This window comes from Sphaerodactylus townsendi, linkage group LG03 (assembly GCF_021028975.2).
Source record: "Sphaerodactylus townsendi isolate TG3544 linkage group LG03, MPM_Stown_v2.3, whole genome shotgun sequence".
In the NCBI taxonomy this organism is placed as follows: domain Eukaryota; kingdom Metazoa; phylum Chordata; class Lepidosauria; order Squamata; family Sphaerodactylidae; genus Sphaerodactylus; species Sphaerodactylus townsendi.
This window is the reverse complement of record NC_059427.1, coordinates 69,391,747-69,407,594: the sequence shown is the minus strand read 5'-3', so window position 1 is coordinate 69,407,594 and position 15,848 is coordinate 69,391,747. Positions and strand designations below refer to the sequence as shown.

Sequence of the window (15,848 nt, the reverse complement as noted above, 5' to 3'; positions counted from 1 at the left end):
GAAAGGCAAGAGGCTACTGTAGCCGAGATATCACTACTGTGAATATTCAGATCCCCACAGATTGGGGCAGAAGGCTGTGACAGGAAAGGAAGAAGTGAGAGTAGAAATAATGCAAAAATCACAGCAAATGTTTCCTATTTGTGCATCAGGGCATCATAATTTGTTAAGTGCTGCAGGACAGTTACTCTGCCATGCGCATGAAGTGGTCAGCCTGATGTACATGGATAGTAGATGGCATAACAGGAAGCACAAAATGAGGATATTTGCTTCTGGTTTTTTAGCCAGTGAGACCACATCCTCTAGAATTCATTTTCAGTAGCACACAGCCATGGTCATTATTGGAGCAGCAGCTGTGATTTGGAACCTGCTCAGTGAAGACAGCAAGCACAATCTTTGCTCTATCAGCAGAAAGCAAAGACTATATAGGGGAGAGAAAATTAGGAATCATTTTACATATTGCTGTGCTGAGCTGGTCCCCCCCCCCCCAAAAAAAAATTATGTGGACAATACGGTGAAAGATACATGGGAAGCGACTATGCTGCCTCTGAAATGTACCTCCCACTAAACTTCAGAATTCTAGCAATCCAGAGATGCACAGACCTAGCCCACCAGTCACATTTGGTAAAACTGAGAGGGTGTCTTTGTCATGATAATTCTGTCTGTGGATGTGCTAGGAATGTTTTCCCCTGTATAGCAAAATCTCCTTTCGTAGCTCTGGCTCATTCCGCACATGCAGAACAATGCACTTTCAAACTGCTTTCAGTGCCCTTTGAAGCTGTGCAGAATGGCAAAATCCACTTGCAAACAGTTGTGAAAGTGGTTTGAAAACGCATTATTTTGCGTGTGCGGAAGGGGCCTCTGTCGCTTTCTCCATTTTAGAGAGTTTACTGAAAGGACTCAATTTTTAAAAAAGATTTGAAGGGGAAACTGAACTTATACCAGCTGCGCATCTTACAAATCCTGTCTCCGTCCACAGAATGCCGAGTGAACTAGGTCTTCATCCCAGCTGAATGGAATCTTGTTTTGTCTTAAGCTTCAGATAGAAGCTATCGCATCATTACAAGGGTGGACAACTGATCTGATGCAGGGCGAACCTAGGCAAACTGGCGCCCGGGGACAAAACCTGAGCTTGGCGCCCCCCCCCCCCCCGGTGAATGGGTGGCCACCCTCCCCCACCATGAACAAACAATTATTTTTTGCATCAGCTCACAAAACACCTCCCACTCCCAGCAAAACATACATGGCTCTCTCCCCACCAACTCTTTTCCTAATTTCCTAATCACAACAACCCTATGAGGTAGGTTGCTAGCCTGAGAAACAACTCCAAGCCAGTGCAAGTGGGTATTAAGTATGTAAATCTCTCACAAACCACCCCCAGCAAAACATTTACCAAACAAATGTCAGCATCATCTCTCACAAAACACCTCCAGTGGAATCCACCCCCAAACAGCATCACTTTCAATGGTGTTTAAACTAGGGAGCTCAGATTCTTCTTTTAAATCCACCTTAAAGGGAGAATCTGGGGTCCCCAGTTAAAACAAAATTGAAAGTGATGCTGTTTTGGGGTGGATTCTCCCCCACCCTGAAACAACATCACTTTTGAGGGTTGGAGATTTAGATGAAACAAATACCAGATTCAGCCAGAATCTGGGCAAATTTGGGCACATTTGGACAAAAAGTGTCCAATTATGTCCTGCCCAAATATGAACAAATGTGAATGCAAGGTATTTGGGCTTTTGGTGGGGGTATTTTTGGTGTTTTTTGGCCTGCAGGGAGGGCATTTTTAAAGCTAACAGTACCATGATTTCAGGGCATCATCCAGAGATTGCCCTGATGATACCACCCAAGTTTGGTGATGTTTGGTTCAGGGAAAGCAAAGTTATGGACGCCCAAATGGAATGCCCCCATCCCCATTGTTTTCAATGGGAGTTAACAGGAGATGGGGGCTACCCATTTGAGGGACCATAACTTTGGTCCCCCTGAACCTAACTTCACCAAACTTGGGTGGCATCATAAGAATAGTTACCAGATGATACCCTGAAATTTTGGTGTCACTAGCTTTAAAAATATACCCCTTACAGGCACCCCAAGAAAGTTGCCCAAGATTCTTTGTTTTGCAGTGACTTTGCTCCATTGTAGCCAATGGGGAATTTCTGAGGCAGGCTGCACATTTCTGAAGATAGAGGCACCAGACTTTCAAGGTGGCTCCAGGAAGCCCTCCTGGTAATAGCATCCAGGCATAGAGACCTTTGCTTCTGAGGGTTCAATTTTATGGGCCCCAAAAGGCTTATTTTGTTTCCATTCTCCTGCCCATGAAGCCTGCGGGCTGAGTTCTCTCAGAACTCTCTCAACTCACCCCACTCCAGAAGCAAAGCTCACCAAGCTTGGATGCTATTACCCAAGGCCTCTTGGAGCCACCTTGAAAGTCTGGCGCCTCTGTCTTAAAAAATGTGTGGTCAGTGCTTACACACTCAGAAATCCCCCAGAATCTGCCAGGCTCTTCAGCAAGTTCTATGGTGGGAAACATTACTTTTCCCACCATAAACTTCAGTAGGGCTTGCTGTTATGCCCTGCTGGCTCTTTGGTAGAGGTTTCAACAGGAGGCAATGTGGTAGTGGTCTTGCTCTGGGTGGGGGCACTAAAGTTTGCCTGGGATGGCCGAATGCTGTGGGCATCAGGTTCACCTTCAACTTGGTGCCCACAGCATTTTAGCAAATTTGGTTGGTTCCTTTCAGGGGGTTCCCACCAGCAGCCCTGCAGGAAATGCCCCCACCCAGAGCAAGACCCCTATCACAGTGCCTCCCATTGAAACCTCTCCCACAGAGCCATCTGGGCATAACAGAAAGCCCCATTGAAGTCTATGGTGGTAAAAGTAATTTCCCCCCCACAGAACTTGCTGAAGAGCCTGGCAGATTCTGGGGAATTTCTGAGTGTGTAAGCACTGGCTGCACATTTTTGAAGATAGAGGCCCCAAACTTTCAAGGTGGCTCCAATGAAAAGGTCTTGGGTAATAGCATCCAAGCTTGGGTGAGCTTTGCTTCGGAAGAAAGGGGGGGCTTTTGGAGGGAGTTCTGAGAGAACTTAGGCCGCAGGCTTTCATGTGCAGGAGTGTGGAAACAAAATAAGCCTTTTGGGGGTCCTTAAAATTGAACCCTCAGAAGCAAAGGTCTCTATGCCTGGATGCTATTACCAGGAGGGCCTCCTGAGCCACCTTGAAAGTCTGGTGCCTCTATCTTCAAAAATGTGCAGCCTGCCTACACACTCAGAAATTCCCCATTGGCTACAATGGAGCAAAGTCACTGCAAAACAAAGAATCTTGGGCAACTTTCTTGGGGTGCCTGTAAGGGGTGTATTTTTAAAGCTAGTGACACCAAAATTTCAGGGTATCATCTGGTAACTATTCTTATGATGCCACCCAAGTTTGGTGAAGTTAGGTTCAGGGGGACCAAAGTTATGGTCCCTCAAATGGGTAGCCCCCATCTCCTGTTAGCTCCCATTGAAAACAATGGGGATGGGGGCACCCTCTTTGGGGGTCCATAACTTTGCTTTCCCTGAACCAAACATCACCAGACTTGGGTGGTATCATCAGGACAGTCTCCGGATGGTACCCTGAAAATTTGGTGTTGCTAGCCTTAAAAATGCGCCCCCTGCAGGACAAAACGTAAAAAACACTAAAAAAATTAAAAATCACACAAATGACCCTGAAATGGTGGCGCCCCCCCCCCCACGTGACCAAATGGGGGCGCCGGGGACATAGGGTACCCCCTGTCCCTAGGCAGGAACGCCACTGATCTGATGACTCAGTTGTCCATACTCTTTGATTCATGGTGCCTTCTAACTAGTTCCCCAGGTTTCTTTGATACTATCCCCTTTACTTTGGGAAAGAAAAGACTTGAAGCAGCAGAATAATATAAGTGTTTTTAGGTGAAATTATTGATGAATACCCCAGAGTGATAGTAGGGCACCAAACTGCTGATAGGAAATAACATTGCTGAAAATATCATATTTCTGTCCTTTTTGTCTCATAAGCTTTTGAAACCATGGAAAACCACTAGGCCGTGGGACTGAAGGTGGAAGAGGTGTTTACACATACATTTGCCTGTGGATCCCATAAGAAATTCCTTGAGGACATCTGAGCCAATTATCACAAAGGGCTTTCAGAAGCCACCTGTTGTCGACAGCATGGTCTATGTTATGTGAGCCCGGTGGGGTGAAGGCAGATCCATGATCTGAGGCATCCTGTAGAGAAAAGTTTACAGAACATGGGCCCATTCCAACTTGTCACACAGGCTGGCTGCTCCTGGATGCTGGAGAAGATGTCTGGGACTCCGGGGGACTATTCAGTGCTGTGGCTCCGTTTGTGCCTAAGGTCTAACTTTGGGAGCCATGGCCAGTTCTTGAGATTATACACAGAGTTTCTCTCTTACTGAATTTTAACTCTAGACTCTTCATAGGTTTTTCCTGCCGTCCAAGATGTGCTTGAATCGAGGGCTGGGAGCGGGATGCTCCGTTCTCCTTCACATTCCAGTTTGCCCTGTCAATTCGTCTACATGCACAGTGTTTGTTCCCTCTCGTCGTCCCTGCAGTGGAAAGCTTGGGACGTAGAGAACTTTGACTAGGACCTAACACTGTTTCACTACTGAGATAAGAGGCCATAGGACTCTAAAAGGCAGTGCATAAACTGGCTGAATTTGACTGAAGCAAATGCTGGCCAGGCATGTCTATCAGCCACCCCAAAGCCATCCTGAAGCCATTCTAAAGCATTCAAATGGCAGTGCTTTCCATTGTTAGTGTTGCTCATTGTTTTATATATGCCTGGGGATTATTTTTATTTCAAAAACAGCCTTAATCATTCCACTTTTATTTACATGTATACCTCATCAACACCCAGTAACTGGGGAGTTGGATTTTATTTTGTGATTTTGTGAGGTTCTTTTGTTGTTGTTGTTTTTTTACTTTGTATTGAACATTTTTTTCCTCTTTGCATTGTACTGAATTAGCACATGGGCTGTTGTCGGTAGAAGCAATAGAGTGCAGAAGGCTATAAAGAGCACAATCCAGTGTGGTGAGAGCAGGAGAGCTTGCCTCTGCCATCCTCCTTCCTACTACTGTGCAATTCAAGTCCTTCTTAAGCCATTACAAGTGGGCATGCTCAGAACAACAGAGGAACTACTTGGAGCAGAATATCATTGAACCTGCTAGTAAAGAGTTCCTTGCGCTGTAACCTGCGAGAGCCGAAAGAAAACCCCGCAAAACAGCTCCTTTTTCTAGGCTGTAAAGAATTCAGCAAGTGTATAGTTGCTCTGGTTCCCATTTGTTTGTGCTGTCCGTTTCCTGCCCGTCTCTCGTCTACGCTGAGCATGCTCAAGAACAATTCATTGGCGTGACCCATAGGAGCTTCCATTCACCATGGGTAACAGCGAAATGATTCTCATGTCTAATGTTCTATGCAATCGAATAACAAAATTTTAAAAAGCAACTGTTAATATTTAATAAGTTCAATGTTATGTATAAGGATTTAATTGCAAATGTGCTATTGAGAAACTGGATAGATATCTTTATATCGAACACCTGTGTGTATGAAGTTTTCAATTAGTGGCATGCTTGACCCATTTGAGGGACACTTTTGCCAAAGGGTAGCCATAGAGCCGTTGACTGTCTCTGTCTGTTGTAGAGCATGGCTTGCTACTTCTCTGCACGGTTTCATCTATTTAGAATGCTTGCAGTTCTTTGCTTGAAGTTAATTTTTTTTCTCCAGTTGGTTCATCTTCTCTATTGAATGCCATTAGCAGATTTATGCACTTGTTATTGAAGGCCTGTCAGTAACTCTGTGAAGTGTAACACCAGAGTGTAACACCAAATGTACCCAGCCATTTACTCTCTCTCCCCTTTGCCACATCCTTCCCTGCAGTAGCCACTAGACCTAGTAGTCCATTACTACCATGGGAGCCTAGGCTTTGTCTAGACCTGAAGCACATTCTTGCTGGCCAAACATTAAATGCAGATTATTTGGGATTGCCACAGACAAGGCAGGTCCTTCAAGAATGGGGTCCATGTTGAAGAGGCAGATTCTCAGTTGCTTTTTATATATGAGTTTACTAACTATAAAGGGATGGTTACATGGAGATAAAACAAGAAATCCTTTCTTTCCTGTTACACATCTATATTACTGTATGTTTGGTTACATCTTGCTACCTATTTGCTGTCTCACATGATTTCATTTACCTGGTGTCATGTCTGCTCAAACAAACAGTTAACTTTATATACGTGCTCACCAACGTGTAAGCAATGACTATCTGACTGACCAATAGCTCATTAATAGATCAGGTCATAAACAGTGACTTCAGCAACTTGTTTACATACAAACAGTTAACCCTTTTATAACTGAGTTGTGATAGACACTTGCAAAATCCCAACAGTCCACTGACAAACTCTGCAAGGACAACAGCTCTGGTCTCAACTAGTGCCCAGCAATTATCCAATACTCCTTTCCCAGTTTCGGTGCCCAAGGGCCAACAGTGGTGGCTGCTGTTCCAAGTAATGCAATATAAATGAATAAAGAACAACTGAACTGCAGCTCATGGAATTCGGATGCTGAGAATTACAAATTTTTACATCGATTTTAGCTTTTGGTACAATTCCTCCCACCCACAGTGGCCACCCTCTTAGTGGAACGATTACATTAAGAATTTCTTGCATGGCTGGACTAAAAGGGAGAGCTCTTTGCAAAAAAAAAAGTGACTGAGTCTGTTCTTTTGTACTGAAAGAGGAGAAAGCGAGAGTTTAAGAGGCTACATGATAGGTGACCGGGTACAGAATAAAGAAAGAAAACCCTATTTATTTAGGGTAGTTCTGGGCCACTTTTCCAGGCAAAGGGGCAGACAATAAGAATATTAGAATTAAAACAATAAAGTTCCTGTGTAGTTCCTGTGTCCATATAGTCTCAGTCTTAAGCATATATCCTCAATGAGAGGTAGGAATGCAGTGTGGGAAAGATCTCACTCTTCACCAAGGGAACCTGGTGACTAAAGGGAACTGCAACATTCAGAGCCAGGTAAACATCAGGAGAGAGCCTTGGTGACTATTCCCTGTTGAGGGTCCTCCTGGGGTACTGGTAGGCCAGGATACAAGACAGAATGCTGGACTAGATGGACCACCTGTCTGAGCCAGCAAGACTCTTCTTATGACTCGAAGCAGTGATCTAGAGAAACCCACACCATGTATTTCACCAGCAAGACATTGTTTTAGAAACAGAACACTAAAGTTGAGGCATTCATGTTGGGGATGGAGATACTGCTGAATTGGTTGCATTTCTAACACTCACTTTCACTGGGCAGCCCTTCACCTTTCTGTCTCATTGGAGCAAATATCGGGAAATGGGAAAGTAGCTTGAGAAAATGCCTCCTCTTGGGGTTACCATTGCAGCAGGTGAGATGAAGAGCAGATGAGAATTAATATCCCAACAAGACAAAAGCAAAGAGCCAAGGCCTCTACTGGAACTGTGCCCAGAGCGGAAGGCTTTCATGGCCAGCATGGGGCAGGGGGGTTCCTGGTAGCTGCTTCAATTAGGATAGCAAGATGGGCCAGGGAGATTCCCATTTTCTCTTTCCCCAAACAGGAAGTTTCCATCGTGAGCTGAGCAAGCTGGTGGAAAGTGGTCCTGCTTACCCACCCTTTCCCAGCTATACAGGCCTCTTTAGCTAGGAACTCCACAACAATGACAAGTGCATAATCTGAGGATGCTTCTTCAGGGCTCTAGGTTGAATTTGTGTCCCTTACAGGTTCTCTCAGCAGTGGCTGCTAAAATCCCTTCCATCCCTTCTGTTGTAAATATTTGTACAGTGTGTATAAAAAAGAAAAAAGCACTATTCATGTGGTATGAACAAAAAAAGTCAACTCATAGGCCCTTTCTGTGGAGCTCCATCTCAGTGACCAGCACACCTGCCAACTCTTGCTTTTGTGTACAAAAAGATCAACAAACAACGCCTGGTGTTTGTGGCTGGCTCCTTTGGACTGTTCCTCTTCTTGCGAAGCATAGCAGAGTCTTGTAGAGTTGTCATGGCTGTCACATGACATGTCCCTTCCACACTCTCCTTACCCCTCTTACCTGTCTCTTCAGTTGTTTCCTTTTCTCTTTTTTATTTTTTTTTATTATTTTGGAGGTGGGAGGGGTTGTGTATAAAAACAAAAACCCCATCAAACAAAAGAAGTTTACAGTTGTAAGTGCAATGACCTAAAATCCTTTATCTGAACATTGTAAATGATGTGTGTGTCCTGCTGTGCTCTGTGAGAACTTGTAGTATTTCAGTGTACCACCTCATGTATTGTGACTCCGTATGGGAAGTTGCCCTACAAGGTATTTCTGTGGAAAACAGAATAAAAGGACTTGATATGATTCACAAGGTGCTCTGGTTTTGTCCCTACTTATTCAGGAGCCTTGACGCTTGGGTAGGTTCTCTCCTTCCATTATAGTTTTGAAACTTTCCACACATCTGCTTCCAAGGCATACAGTGTAGCCCCAAGTACACATTTCTGTTGCAGTAAATGGACATAGAAGGATATAACTCTGTTTAGTATATCCCTGCTGTCAGTCACAGGTGGTAGACAAATCTGTGACTGGGCTGTTCTGTTTCCAACTTGGTTGAATTCTCCTTCGCACACACAAAAAGTTCCCTTTTTGGTTGTCACAAGACATTCACTGCTGTGAGGAACTGCTTTGCCTCCCCAGAAAGACATGATGGCGGAAGAAACAATGAGGATGACAGTGCAGGGGTGGGGGAAAGAAGAACCAGTGGGAAGAAACCGGATGAAACAGGCACGTGGCAAAAAGATTGGGCTGGTTTCCCCTTCCTTTCAGTACTTTGCAAGGAAAACCATTGGAGCACTGATCTAACATTTAACACTGGACATTTAACTTCCCATCCCTAGTTAACCACTAGTAAGAAAAATTTAGGATATCTTTCTGCACATTGTCTCATAAATGCATAAAAAGAGTCCTGCTGAATCAGACATGTGGCCCAAGGAGTCCAGCATCCTGTTGTACACAGTAGCCTTTATTGTTAGAGAAATCCATAGAATGATAGGAAAAGCAAAGCAGTCATTCTAATTAGGAAATGTAGAAAGCACAAGTTGCCCTCCTGGAGGTTGGAGAGAAGGGAGCTGGAAGGAAAGAAGTCCCTAGGGACAGGGTTCTGGGAAACAAAGGGATATGTCAGGAGAGATGAGAAAAATAGACGGATTTGACCATCTTAGTTGTGCTCTCTTCCCCCCAGGATTGCCAGCTCTTGGGTTGCAAAATAGCTGGATATTTTAGGGTTGGAGTTTGGGGAGGGGCAGAGCCTCAGTGTGGTATAATGCCATAGAGCCATAACCCCTTTGAAAACCTAGGACACAAGCTTCCTCACAGAATGAAGGATGTCTGATTTCTCAATTCAGCTATGCTACCCCTGCCCCCATTAGAGCAGACTTGCACAGATTTTTGTTAACACAATGCAATGCATTCATGAATGAGTTCTCTGAATTAAACTATCTTTTCATAACTGAAATAGATGACCCATTTCTACCTCTGTGCCACTGCCTCTGATGTACAATGCAACCTATCCTCTGTTGGTCTCCCCCGCCCCCCTTTTTCCACATCTTGCTTCCTGACATACCACTGGCTTGTATTTGTCTAGAGTCTAGACTCAAAAGCAACCAAGGGAATAGAGGAGCTGGCCAAATGCTGGGGGTTGGGAAGGCTGCACATTGTTATCAACAACCCTGAAATACTTTTGCTCTACTTTTTTCCCAGTAGGTTTACAAACTAAACATTTAGTCCTCAATACTTGTTTTAGAAATGAGAAAACTGTAGCATTGCCGTGTTTAGTGCACATGTTTTTCTGAAAGTAAACTTGCATTTTTCTGTTGTGTCTGAAATGCTCTCACAGATCCTCCCCATCAGTTAATATCAGCTTCGGAGGTCCTGCCCTGTGTACACCCCCCTCAGCAATAGGATGGCTAAGCACCAAAGAGAGAGGACCCTCCTTCCCTGCTTTGGCACCCCAACACAGAAACTCATTTGCTGCCAAGCTTGTTGGGTCCTACACACTAGGTAGAAGCATTTGTTGTTGTTCTTCCAGGCTTCTGTTAAGGTTTACTACCATGTTGCGTTTTGTTTATGGGGGAAATGGTGGTTTGGGGGACGAGTCCCAGGAAGTCAACTCAGAAGTCACTTCAATACTATTCTGTGGGGTTTAGACCCATAAATGTGTTTAGGAGGAAAATCTTGGTTTTGTACAGTTGCTTTAAAGGAATCTGCAGCTAATCAGTTTTATAATGAGATGGCAGCTTATATATGTATGCTATTTGTTCCAAATGTACTGTGTTACTCATTTTAGTATTGGAAACCAAATAATTCCACTGAAATAATATCCACACCTTGTGAGGGAGGTGGGGCTGAGAGAGAGTGCTGAGAGAACTGTGATTAACCCAAGGTCAAAAGGGGAAAAATTCTGTCTGGCTCTAATACAAAGTTAAAATTTCTATTTTTAATGAAAATAATTAAAACATGTGTATGATTCCAGGTCAATACTTCTACCTTCTATTGACCACCATTCAAGAATTCTGTCATTATCATCCTGATGCTTTGTGCTTCTACCTACAAGTATATGAAACTCATCCACTGAAGTTGAATACTTACTGGCATCAGATACTTGGAATTTTTCGCACCTACACTATTGGTGGATCTCTCTGAAAGTGATACCTTCACTACAGAGACTTCAATCCTTAGTATTGTTTTTGGGATCCCCTGTGTGTGTATTGTTCACTGTTTATTGTTTTTTGATGTTGTCCTAATATGTATATTTTTCTGTTGATTAAGAGTTGTGGGTTTGTCATACAAATGTTTTAATTATTTTCATTAAAATAGAGATTTTAACTTTGTATTAGAGCCAGACAGAATTTTTCCCCCTTTTGAAAGTTTACTGTATCTGGTTCATTCTGTATTTTTTTATTAGCCCACAGCTTCATGTGTAGGAGTGGGGAGACAAATCCTGTTCATCAGATAAGAGTCCACCGCTCATGTGGAGGAGTAGGGAATCAAACCCGGTTCTACAGATTAGAGTCCACCTGCTCTTTACCACTGCACCCTGCTGGCTCTCTGTCATGAGGACTGCTGGAAAACATTATTCTTGCCTGGAGTCCCTCTTCATCGGGTGAACTTGCATCCAGCTCCTCACCACTGCTATATGCTAGATAAACACCTACACAGCAGTACCTGAGCTATATGGAAGACAGATTATACTGGCAAGTGCAACATCCTCATGACATTTGCTGAATGCCCTACAATCACATCTACTGGTTTCATACACACTTTTAAAAGAAAGGCTAACTGAGCAGGTCACTGGCTGGACAGGGAGCCTGTGACCAAAAGGGACATCTTTCAACAGGTACTGACTGACTCAGTGCCTGCTGAATTTAAAGATGTCTGACACGCTGCCCTCCATAAACAAAGCACTAAGAAATACAACCAAGAAAGGATCCAGCTTGTCCCAGTTTTTAGACAGGATCAGGCATGGGCTCATGTATTTTGAAAGTCATTGTTCAGAGCTGCTTCTCAGACTGCTTGTTCAGTACAAGGATAAATATATGTACACCCACACAGGTACACTCAAGCCAAGCCACTTCCTGAACATATACGCACACTTAAGTGACATACCACAATGCACACATCTTCATCTCCACTGACCTGCAGTTCTGAGTACAGCTCATATCCCACCCTTTTAAAAGCACACTAAATGCTTCTAAAACAGGAAGGAAGCATCCAGAGATTGCTGCCTCTGACCCTGATATATCTTAAGGGCTTTGTACCAAAGCCTGTCAAAGGCTTCGCAGCTCTCCAAGGGAAGTTTCTTCCCTCTTGTTCAGTTTATTCTCCCCGCCAGTGTGCTGTTGTACGGGGTAGGCCTCTCTCGCCCGCCCACCCCATGCGGACACAGCTCCCACTCGGTGCCTAAACAACCATCTGCCACCCAGTGCTTCGTGTTGCAGTTCTGCTGATTAGGAGCACACAGGAAATGCCAATCAGGATGTGTCACTCATCATTAGCCTCCAGTCACACTGCCACAGGGCTCGCATCCCACTCAGCTTCACAGGGAGATGCTTTCTGACCCTGACATACTGCTGGCTGGATTAGACGGGGGAACTGCTCCTATAGAGATCTTAGTCATTAGAGAGATGGGGGGGGGGGTGGCCTCCTGCTACCAGACCCTTCCATGCATATTTACAATGCGTGGCATGTAGGCCCTGGAGCCGCACAGCTTTCATGTGGGAGTCACACAGCATGTGCCATTCCCCATTCAGAACTGGCACAGGAACATTTAGTCCTACAGAGCCAGTGCTGGCAAGAGTTGTGCACGGCACCCCTTCTTTGCCATCAGAGGCAGCTGCTTTCTTTCCTGGCTGTGAAAACTAACGGTACGCTTTTGTTATTCATAAAATTAGCCCAGAGGAAAACATCACTTCCACCCAATGGCAATGCCAGTGGAAAAACAAACCAGCTGACTCAAATCTGCAGACCCAGGACATCAAAATGGATAGTTTTGATCCTTAAACTGATTTTGAAGGGTTTCCATGCTTTGGAATGCTGCATAGCCTATTCTTGCGTGGCATTTTAGTAAACAGCTTTCTTTGAAAAGAATGTATATACTTGTCTATCCCTTTGTTAAACTCTCATTACATTAAATTTCCAGAGGGAATTTTGTATCTTCTGTCCGGCACACTTGAGTTTAAATGCTTCACTGATTCTGGAAATCTTAGGAGGGAAGCTGATGACTGGTGGAATTGCTGTCAACAGTGCTTTCTTTGCCCTTTCCTTGGTGCCACACAGAAAAAAGCTCATCAGCCTGGCTTTGAATCTGAAGAAGTGAAACAGCGAGAGAATCAGAAGAGGTGATCAGCTCATGTGTAAATGAACCATTTGATCACGATATGTTTGAATGGCCCTTACTTTTCTCATGCACTTCAACAGCACCCCTAGACACATCTAGATGGAATACTACAATGCATCCTATTTGTGGCTGCTCTTGAAGACTGTCAAGAAGCCACAGTAGGTACAGAATGCTGCAGCCAGAGTGCTAACTGAAGTGGGCCATAGGGATCATATCACTTCAGTCTTGTTCCAGCTACACTGGCTTTCAATTGCTTCCAGGCTCAATTCAAGTGCTAGTATTGACCTTTAAAACCTTGTACTGCCTGGGACCATACCCTTAACCAATGTTTCTTCCCATATAAACATACCGGTATTGTCAAAATCCACTTGACCAGGCAATGAAGACACTTGTAGGAGTACAATGGTCTCTTTATTGCAGGCAGAAAGCCAGATCAAGAACAGCTGAAAGAAAGCTCTGCCTGACCAGCAGAGCTTTCCCCAATATAAGCAACACTCCCTTCCCACTCCCTTGGAAGCAAAGAACAGAAAGCATTTGGCCTTCATGAGGCTAACCCAAGGAACAGTTAGATAACGCACCTGGCTTCTAGCAAGTACAAGAATTCACACAGAGCAAAGTCTCCCCAATCCCACAGAAGGCAGTCTTGACAGGTACCGGTATACAGTCATCTTAAGAGTCAATCGCCTGACGCATCTGAAGCTAGCTAGGCCTTCTTGGTTATGGAACCAAACTTTGGAACTCTCCCCGCTAGGAGACTTGTCCGTCTCCCTCCAATGGTGACTTTAGCCACCAGGTTTCTTGTTTCACCTGGCATACCTCCAATAGCAGTTACAGGTCCTCCTTCTAGTATTGTTCATTGATGTATTTTAATTGATTTATTTTATCATTTTAACTATATTTTCAGTGGCTCAAATGTTTTCATATTTTTTTAAATGTTTACTGCCTTGTGGACTCTGATAGCGTGGAAAGGCAACATAATAATATTTTAGATAATTACTCTCTTTTCTTCCTTTGATTTGGTTTAGATGTACTGTAAGACAACAGGCATTCTGCACTTTTACAGGTCAGAAGCAGATTTGCTTCTCAACAGGACTAGTGCCTGCTGTTTAAATACAATTTTGTAACTCTTCTAACAGCAAAGCCTACTTCCTGAGAATTGCAATATCGGGATTAACCCCAGTATAGCACAGTCAATATGTGCCACCAGCTACCAAAATGAAACAGCTGCCGCAATGAAAAGCAATACAGTAATACAACAGATACAATTCCGCCAGCACTCACCAACCACAACACTGCAACCCCCAGACAACATGGAAAGCACCACAAATGCACACCAAAAGCTGGATGAGCTTGTGATTTCACCTAGCACACTATACAAAACCAGACATTCAGAAAAAGGCCACAGTAACCACATGGTGCTGAGCCCAGGCAGCTCCAAGGAGTACCCAGAGGCTTTCTATTGCTCTCTATAAAATAAACCAGTGTTCTGGAGAGGAGGGGGTGTAACCACAAGGAAGAATAAAAGCCACAGCCGGCAACACCACGAGCTGCTCAGTGGAAAAAGCAAACTAATGAAAAATAGATGTTAGTTTTTGGAGTGATGTGCACATGTGGCCCCACCCTAAGGCAAAGACCAATTTTGGAAGTCTGAGGGTTGCGATGTTAGATGGAAAAATGTAGTTGCATCAAGATTGGTACCAAGATCCTATGCTCCTAAAAGCAACACACTAACTGCACAAGTGCCCGCTGGGCTCCTGCAGTGCAAGCCATGGCATACCCATCACAGAGATCCATTCAGAGGGGCTCTGTGGGCCCCTAATCAGTAGAAAGGCCCAGGACCATTTCCCATTTTAATCCCAAACCCATCAGTCCAGGGATAAACAGCCCCACTCAATGCATTATTAGATCTGTTCATGCTCAGAAAATCACGTTGCTCTGCCCCTTTCTTCTCGTCTAGCCATAGGCAGCTTCTTCATGTGACTCACTGTTTCCATCCTCTCTCTGCTGATTTTGTTATCCATTTAACATCACACAACTGTTGGGTTAATCACCACCTCAGCAGTAAGCAGTGACAGTTTAGCTGCTAGTGCATGTTCAGCTTTTAATTTGGTTACCCCCCCCCCCCCCCGAGCATTGTTTTGGTTAAAAAGTAAAAGACATTTTCAAAATAATAAATTGTGCTCCAGAAACTCTGCTATTAAAAAGAGTTTGAATTTATACCCTGCCTTTCTCTCCTGTAAGGAGACTCAAGGCGGCTAACTAATTCTTTTCCCTCCCTCTCCCACAACAGACACCTTGTGAGTTAGGTGGGGCTGAGAGAGTTCAAAAAAACTGACTAACCCAAGATCACCCAACAGGAATGTAGAAGTGGTATAGGAGCAGGGAAACAAATCTGGTTCACCATGTGGAGGAGGAATCAAACCCGGTTCTCCAAGTTAGAGTCCACCTGCTCTTAACCACTACGCCACGTAGGCTATGGGTACCATGCACACCCTCAGTGGCATAGTGTTATGGTACAGAACTCATAGATCTTCCATTTCTTCCCAGGATGCCTGCCTCCGAATGAGAGCACCCAGGCTGCTTTTAGCTCTCACAAAAAGGTGCATTAATGATAAAGTCTTGGGGATTCATACTAGTATAGGATATATTGAAAAAAATAACAGTTCCATAAACTCTGAAGCATTATTGTAAAAATGGGGAGATAATGGGGATTAGAAATATATTTAATATGCAAGAGAGATTGGGTGAACTGGCTGAAGGCCAGCATGGTGAAGTGGTGGACTTTAGTCTGGAGAAACAGTTTAGATTCTCCATACCTTCACATGCAGTCTGCTGGGTGACCTTGGGCTAGGCACAGTTATCTCTGAACTCCTGCAGCTCCACCTCCAAGGTGCCTATTTGCTGAGGGGAAGTGGAAGGTGA

The 15,848-nt window shown here is 44.2% G+C and overlaps 1 protein-coding gene across 1 annotated transcript in view; it reads left to right on the top strand.

Moving 5' to 3' along the window:
- Window positions 1-8,402, top strand: part of BSN (bassoon presynaptic cytomatrix protein) — a 279,004-nt gene extending 270,602 nt beyond the window's left edge. Inside the window, exon 12 of the mRNA XM_048489848.1 lies at window positions 4,030-8,402. The gene's annotated coding sequence lies outside the window, so the exon portion shown is untranslated. The remainder of the gene's footprint in view (window positions 1-4,029) is intronic.
- Window positions 8,403-15,848: the final 7,446 nt, after the last annotated feature.